Source organism: Otolemur garnettii, unplaced genomic scaffold, assembly GCF_000181295.1.
Source record: "Otolemur garnettii isolate 467f Iridium unplaced genomic scaffold, OtoGar3 scaffold00105, whole genome shotgun sequence".
Classification (NCBI taxonomy): Eukaryota; Metazoa; Chordata; class Mammalia; order Primates; family Galagidae; genus Otolemur; species Otolemur garnettii.
In genome coordinates, this window is record NW_003852500.1 from 5,779,442 (window position 1) to 5,786,945 (window position 7,504).

The 7,504-nt window shown below is 44.5% G+C and overlaps 1 pseudogene; it reads right to left on the bottom strand.

Moving 5' to 3' along the window:
• Window positions 1-331: 331 nt before the first annotated feature.
• LOC100943678 lies at window positions 332-2,070 on the bottom strand (annotated as a pseudogene).
• Between the last annotated feature and the right edge of the window lie 5,434 nt (window positions 2,071-7,504).

Sequence of the window (7,504 nt, forward strand, 5' to 3'; positions counted from 1 at the left end):
GGTGCTAGTTCCTCTTTAGAGGTTTGGTAGAATTCTGATGTGAAGTCATCTGGTCCTGGGCTTTTCTTTCTAGGGAGATTTTGTATAGTTGATGCTATTTCAGAACTTAATATAGGCCTGTTCAACATTTCCACTTCATTCTGGCTAAGTCTAGGAAGGTGGTGTGCTTCTAAGTATTGGTCTATTTCCTTCAAATTTTCATATTTCTGAGAATAGAGTTTCTTGTATTATTCATTAAGCATTTTTTTGAATTTCTGAGGCATCTGTTGTTATTTCATCTTTGCCATTTTTTTTTTTAGCAACTTGTCATCAATTTATTAAAACAATTGATTTAAGCATCTGCAATGGTGACTTCAACCTCAACTCCTGGCTCAGTACTAATGGAGATAATCTGCTTAACAATCTCAAAAGGGCTGTGCAGGTCAATGAGTCACTTGTGGATTCTTATCTGGAAGTGATCCCAAGTCTTAGAACCTTCATCGCAAGGAGTTTTTCTTGTAGTGATCTCAAAGTCTTGGTAGGCATCCAAACTGGTCCTTTCACTTTAAGATTCTTCTCCTTAGGGCCTCTGATCAAGTCAACACACACCTTTTCCAGGGACTATATATTCTGGCTGTGAGAGTAATTCTAATTCTGTCAATCACCACCTCTGGCTCCACAGGTGGGCAGTGCTTGAGTAGGGCACTGGCCCCATATACCGAGAGTGGCAGGTTCAAACCCAGCCCCAGCCAAACTGCAATAAGAAAATAGCCAGGTGGGGCAGCGCCTGTGGCTCAAAAGGGTAGGGCGCCAGCACCATATGCCTGAGGTGGTGGGTTCAAACCCAGCCCCAGCCAAACTGCAATAAGAAAATAGCCAGGTGGGGCAGCGCCTGTGGCTCAAAAGGGTAGGACGCCAGCACCATATGCCTGAGGTGGTGGGTCCAAACTCAGCCTCAGCCAAAAACAAAAAAAAAAAACTATAAAAAAAAAAGAAAATAGCCAGGCATTGTTGTAGGCACCTGTAGTCCCAGCTAATCAGTAGGCTGAGTCAAGAGAATTGCCTAAGCCCAGGAGCTGGAGGTTGCTGTGAGCTGTGACACAGCACTCTACCAATGGCGACAAAGTGAGACTCAGTCTCTAAAAATATAAATAAAAATAAATAAATAAAATAAAAGCCATGGTTGCAGCACGGCTTCCTGACAGACTTGTTCCTCAAATAGCGGTAAGTTAGGAGCAGAAGTGAGCACAGCACGCCTCCGTCCAACCTGTGACCACGTCTTCCTTGAAAAGACATGAAAATGTTCTTGTATCTTGATTTATTGTAGTGATCACATGACTTTGCATTTGTAAAGACTTAAAGCAGCTATACATCAAAATGGGTGATTTTGGGGGGGAGGTGGGACAGAGTCTCACTCTGTCACCCTAGGTACAGTGCCATGGCATCATAGCTCACAGCAGCCTCAAACTCTTGAGCTTGAGTGATCCTCTTGCCTCAGCCTCCTAAGTAGCCAGGACTACAAGCACCCATCATGATGCCAGGCTAGTTTTTCTCTTTTTAGTAGAGATGAGGTCTTATTTTTGCCCAGGCTGGTCTCAAACTCCTGAGTTCAAGCAATCTACCCACCTCGGACTTCTAGAGTGCTAAAAATATTTTTTTGTCTGGATCCAGTGGCTCATACCTATAATCGTAGCACTCTGGGAGGCCGAGGCAAGTGGATTGCCTGAGCTCACAGATTCAAGCCCAGCCTGAGCAAGAGCAAAACTCGTCTCTAAAAACAACTGGCATTATGGCAGGTATCTATAGTCCCAGCTACTCAGAAGGCTAAAACAAGAGAATTGCTTGACCCCAAGAGCTTGAGGTTTCTGTGAGCTGTGATGCCATGGCATTCTCCCAAGAGCAACAAGTGAGACTCTGCCTCAAAAAAAATTTTATTTACCAATATAATTAGAGGCTTTTGTGAATACTTTGTCATTGTTTTTTACTGAGATGTTGCTACCCCCCCCCCCAAGTTTTTGGCTTACCTCCTTTTTGCAACATCTGTTTTTATGGGGCAGTAGGCTGGTTCACTGCTGCCAGTGAATACCCCATTGCCCCAGTTGCCATGAAGAGAGTGTGTAAGGCACACAGGGGAACTGGACAAAGCAGTTGTAAGACTGTCTCTGTAGTCAAATAAGGGACAGTGGTGGCTTAGACCAGGATAGTCATGGTGATCAAAATCATTTGCATCTGGACATGCCCTCTAGATAAGGCCAAAAGTACCTTGATCAGAGAAAAAGGAGAATCCAGGGAGGACTTCAAGTTTCTAAGCCTGAATACATATTAATCCTCTTGCCCAGAGCACTCCACCTGCTTTTCTTCCCCATCCCCAGGCAGACACATGTGCCCAATTCCATGATGAGACTCTTCCAGTGAAGATTTCAGGTAGGGCTTGCTATGGCCAGGTGCCTTCCCCAGTGTCCTCTCCAGGTCTCCTCTTATGGGGGAGCACATCTTGCAGGAGCATTTTCTGGTGGTAAGTGTGAGCCAGGCAAGGAGAGCTGGGAAGCATACCCTAAGGTGTGTCTGCACAACAGAATACCACAGTATTCTGAGAGTTGCTCTAATCAGGATGGCTTTGGGGTAGAGGGACTTCTCCAGGCTATGGGAACTAACACACATAGGTCCATGACATTTTTTTTTTTTTTTTTTTATACAGGAGCCTCAAGCTGTCCCCCTGGGTAGAGTGCCGTGGCATCTCAGCTCACAGCAACCTCCAACTCCTGGGCTCAAGTGAGTCTTCTGCCTCTGCCTCCCAAGTAGCTGGGACCACAGGCGCCCACCACAATGCCCGGCTATTTTTTGGTTGCAGCCATCATTGTTATTTGGCGGGCCAGGCTGGATTCAAACCTGCCACCTTGGGTGTACGTGGCTGGCGCCTTAGCCACTTGAGCCACAGGCGCCGAGCCGGTCCATGACATTTTAGCCACGCACTGTTACATAATCAAGCTCAAATTTTTTATACTGTTAATCGAATGGATCTTGTATTCTGTCAGTTCCTGAGAAAGGTGACTTAAAATCTCTAATATGGTCCCAAACTGGAAACAACTCAAAAGCCCTTCAGTAAGTGAATGGATAAACAAATAATGGTATATCCACTGTCCTGCCAAAATGCTCTCCTCCTTCAAGGTCTCTGAGGTGACCTCCCCGCTCCAACGTTGCACCCACTGGCAGCTCTGTGCTCCACAGATCATCCACTGCACCAGGTCACTGATTGCCCCCAACCCAGGGCTTCCCAGGACTTCAGCTTTGCCCCTTGTGACTCTGCATCCCAGCCCACTCAGATCTGTTTCCACAGAACAAGCTTTCGGTTGTTCTCCCATCAATACCCTGCATTCCCTCTCTTATACCTTCAGGTCTCCCATGAAGTCAGCTCTACCTTCTCCAGGTGTCCCCCTCAGGTATCTTGGTGCACCAGAGGAAACTGCATGGCCCTGCTCATACCCAATGCACAACAAACTCAACAGCGGAACTGAGAACTCAACTCTTCTCAGTCATTCGTCCTCCCTCCTGTGTTCCTGTTTCTCCTTTTTTTTTTTTTTCTTTTGAGACAGAGTATTACTCTATTGCTCCAGGTAGAGTGCTGTGGCATCATAGGTCATAGAAACCTCAAACTCTTGGGCTTGAGCAATCCTCTTGCCTCAGCCTCCCAAGCAGCTGGGACGACAGACATCTGCCACACACCCAGTTAGTTTTTTCTATTTTTAGGAGAGACAGGGGTTGCCCTCTTGCTCAGGCTGCTCTTGGACCCCTGAGCTCAAGCAGTCCACCTGCTTTAGCCTCCCAGATTGCTGGGATTACAGGCATGAGCCACTGAGCCCGGTCTCTCCTTTTCTTAAACTGTGAGATGTGTCCTATGTACAGAGGAGTATAGAAAATGTGTATGTGCAGTTTCTGGAATAACTGAAGAAACCCTGACCCATTTAGCTGTCATCCCCCAACCTCCCTCCATCTCCTCCTAGTCCTTAGCAACCATTAATATGCTTTCTTTGGGGAGGGGCCAGAGTCACACTCTGTCACTGCAACCTCAAACTCCTGGGTTCAAGCATATCTTCCTGCCACAACCTCCCAGATAAGCAGGACTACAGGCACATATCACGATGCCTGGCTAATTGTTCTATTTTTTGTAGACATGGGGGCTTGTTATGATGCCCAAGCTGGTCTCAAACTCCTGACCTCAAGTGATCTCCCCACCTCAGCTTCCCAGTGTGCTGGGATTACAGGTGTGAGCCACCATGCCCAGCATGTTAATCTGCTTTCTGTCTTTATAGATTTATCCATTCTAAGAACCATATAATATGTGGCCTTTTGTGACTGACTTCTTTCACCTTGAATACTTTTTTTTTTGCAGTTTTTGGCCAGGGCTGGGTTTGAACCCGCCACCTCTGGCATATGGGACCGGTGCCCTACCCTTTTGAGCCACAGGCACCACCCGAATAATGATTTTTTTCACTTATTTTTAGTTGACCAGTATCATATACATTTATTGTGTAAATGTGTTGTTTTGAAACATATATACATGTGGAATGGCTAAATCAAACTAATTAACAAATGTATTACCTCATGTACTTATCATTTATTGGTGGTGAGAACACTTAAAATTCACTCTTAGTAATTTTCTTTTTTGTTTTTATTTTTTATTTTTTCCTGAGACAAAGTCTCAGTCTGTTGCCCTGGGTAGTAGAGCGCAGTGGCATAATCATAGCTCACAGCAACCTCAAACTCTTGGGTTCAAGTCATCCTCCTGCCTCAGCCTCCCAGGTAGCTGGGACAATAGGCACTTGCTAAGATGCCCAGCTAGTTTTTCTATTTTCAGTAGAGACAGTCTCTCTCTTACTCAGGCTAGTCCTGAACTCCTGAGCTCAAGCTATCCACCCACCATGCCCAGCCTCTGTTAGCAATATTAAAGAATACAATACATAGTTATCAACTATAGTAGCCATGTTGTATAATAGATCTCCTGAGCTTATTCCCCCTATCTAACCAAAATTTTATATCTTTTTTTTTTCTGAGACAGAGTCTCACTTTGTTGCCCTCAGTAGAGTAATGCGGTGTCACAGCTCACAGCAACCTCAAGCTCTTGGGCTTGAGTGATTCTCTTGCCTCGGCCTCCCAAGTAGCCGGGACTACAGGCACTCACCACAACACCCGTCTATTTTTTGTTGCAGTTGTCATTGTTCTTTAGCTGGCCCGGGTCACTTTTGAATCCGCCAGCCTCGATGTATGTAGCTGGCACCAAAACTACTTTGCTATAGGTGCTGAGCCAGAAAATTTTATATTGTTTGACCAACATTTCCCCAACACTCCCCACCCCCAGCCCCTGGTAGCCACCATTCTAAGTCTCTGTTTATATGACATCAACATTTTTAGATTCTGCCTATAAGTGGAATCATGCTGTATTTGTTTCACGTAACATAATGTCTTCCCAGTTCATCCGTGTTGTTGCAAATGATTGGATTTCCTTCTTTGGTATAGACGAATACTATTTCATAGCGGATATATACCACATTTCCCCACACATTTTTCGCTGATGGACACCTATAAGATTTCATATCTTGGCTATTGTGAACAATGCTGTATAAACCTGGGAGCGCAGAGGTCTCTTCAACGTACTGATTTCGTCTCCTGTGGCTGTGTACTCACTACTGGACTTGCTGGATCTTTGCTCAGCTTTCCATTGTTTATTCTTTTTCTTATTGATTTAAGAGATTTCTATATAGCTTAGGTCCTAGTGCAATGAGGTATAAATGTGTTACAAATATCTTCTCCCATGTGTGGCTTGTATTTTTACTCCCTTTTCGCAGTCTTTTGATGGAGACAAATCTTAATTTGTATAATAGAGCCTATTCATGACTCCCTTCTCTTATGGCTTGAGCTTTTCAACGTCCTCTTTTCTAAGTCTACAAACAGTCCTGAGAATTTCACCTCCTCTAGGCCTTTCCAAACCCCCAACCCTCTATCTATTTCTCTTCCTCTTTCACCTCATAGGGAAATTTGGAACCATCATAAGAACTGTGTCCACCTTTATCCCCAAATTCACGCCTTCGTTGGCGCACTTCCTTCCTTCCCTCCTATCACAGTGGAGGACACTCTCTCCCAGGTCACCCTCTTTCCCTCTGCTCTAGATATCATCTCTCCCATTTGACCTGGCCCCGGCCAAACTGCAACAAAAAAATAGCCGGGTGTTGTGGTGGGCACCTGTAATCCCAGCTACTCCGGAGACTGAGGCAAGAGACTCACCTAAGCCCAGAGGAGTTGGAGGTTGCTGTGAGCTGTGACACCACAGCACTCTACCAAGGGTGACATAGTGAGACTCTGTTTCAAAAAAAAAAAAAGCACGTACATCTCATCTATAAGTGGGAGAAATTCAGGATGAGTAAAACTTGGGCTTAAATACCATCTTCAGCTAAAACAAAGGAAAAAAGTGTTGGGAAAGCCAGCAATGGAGATGTGACCAGGAAAAGCAGATTGAAGTCTGGGCCTTCTCCATTGATCTAGTCTCCAATGATTTAGAGTCTTCCTTCTTGTCCTAGTACAGAGAGGAAGACACCCTTAGAAATGGAGATTACCTTTATAAATTTCCCTTATAAAAAGGTAATTTACCCATTCATTTTAGAGCTTCTCTTAAGTCTGCTGTTTCTCTAAATAATCAGCTCAAAATAATCCTCATGCCAAAAAAGCATATTTTGGGATGTGTGAAATTAAGTAATTCAAACTTAAAGATGTTGGAGCTTTATCTTATTTTGAGCCTTGAGAGGAATATGGCTATGTGGCCTGAGTCACACCCATGCAACCACAGTTTCCTTTTTTTTTTTTTTTTTTCTGTAAATGATTAAGAAAAGCATTGCGGCACCAGAGAAAAGTCTCCCTCCAGCTCATAACCCTTCCTTGCAGAATGTTCAAGAAATCTTTCTTGGAATGTAGCAAGCTGTAACCAAATTACTGTAGCGTAGGTATTGACCTTGTATTGAAATGTTGCAACCCTATTACTGCCTGTGTAAGTGAAATCTGAACTTCACCACTTTGGAACACTGACTCCATTGGTTTGGAGTCTGTGTTTCCCAGGTGGCTATCTTCAAACTTTGTGGTCAAATAAACTCTATGTTCACTATATTTTCTGAACCTTATTATTTAAGGTTGACAGATGGTATATTCTGCCATCCTGCAAGCAGATTCTGGGGTGGCCCATCCTGCCATCTCTCTCTTTAATGTCCTCCATTTACACATCTAACTCTTCCCTCCAAAGAATGCCTGGGACCCCTGGACACCTTCCAGGTCCCATCCTGCCTGTCACTTCCCATTTAGAGCCAGGCTTCCATCCAGAATTAATTGTGTTGTCTCCACATCTCACTCCCTCCAACCTGCCTGTACTTCAAATAACAGATTAAAATCATTCTTGCTGAGCTCACCAATGACTCACCAGTGATTTCAAACACTCAAATCTGACCATGTCTCTCCTTTGCTTGAGAGATGACAGATATCTGCC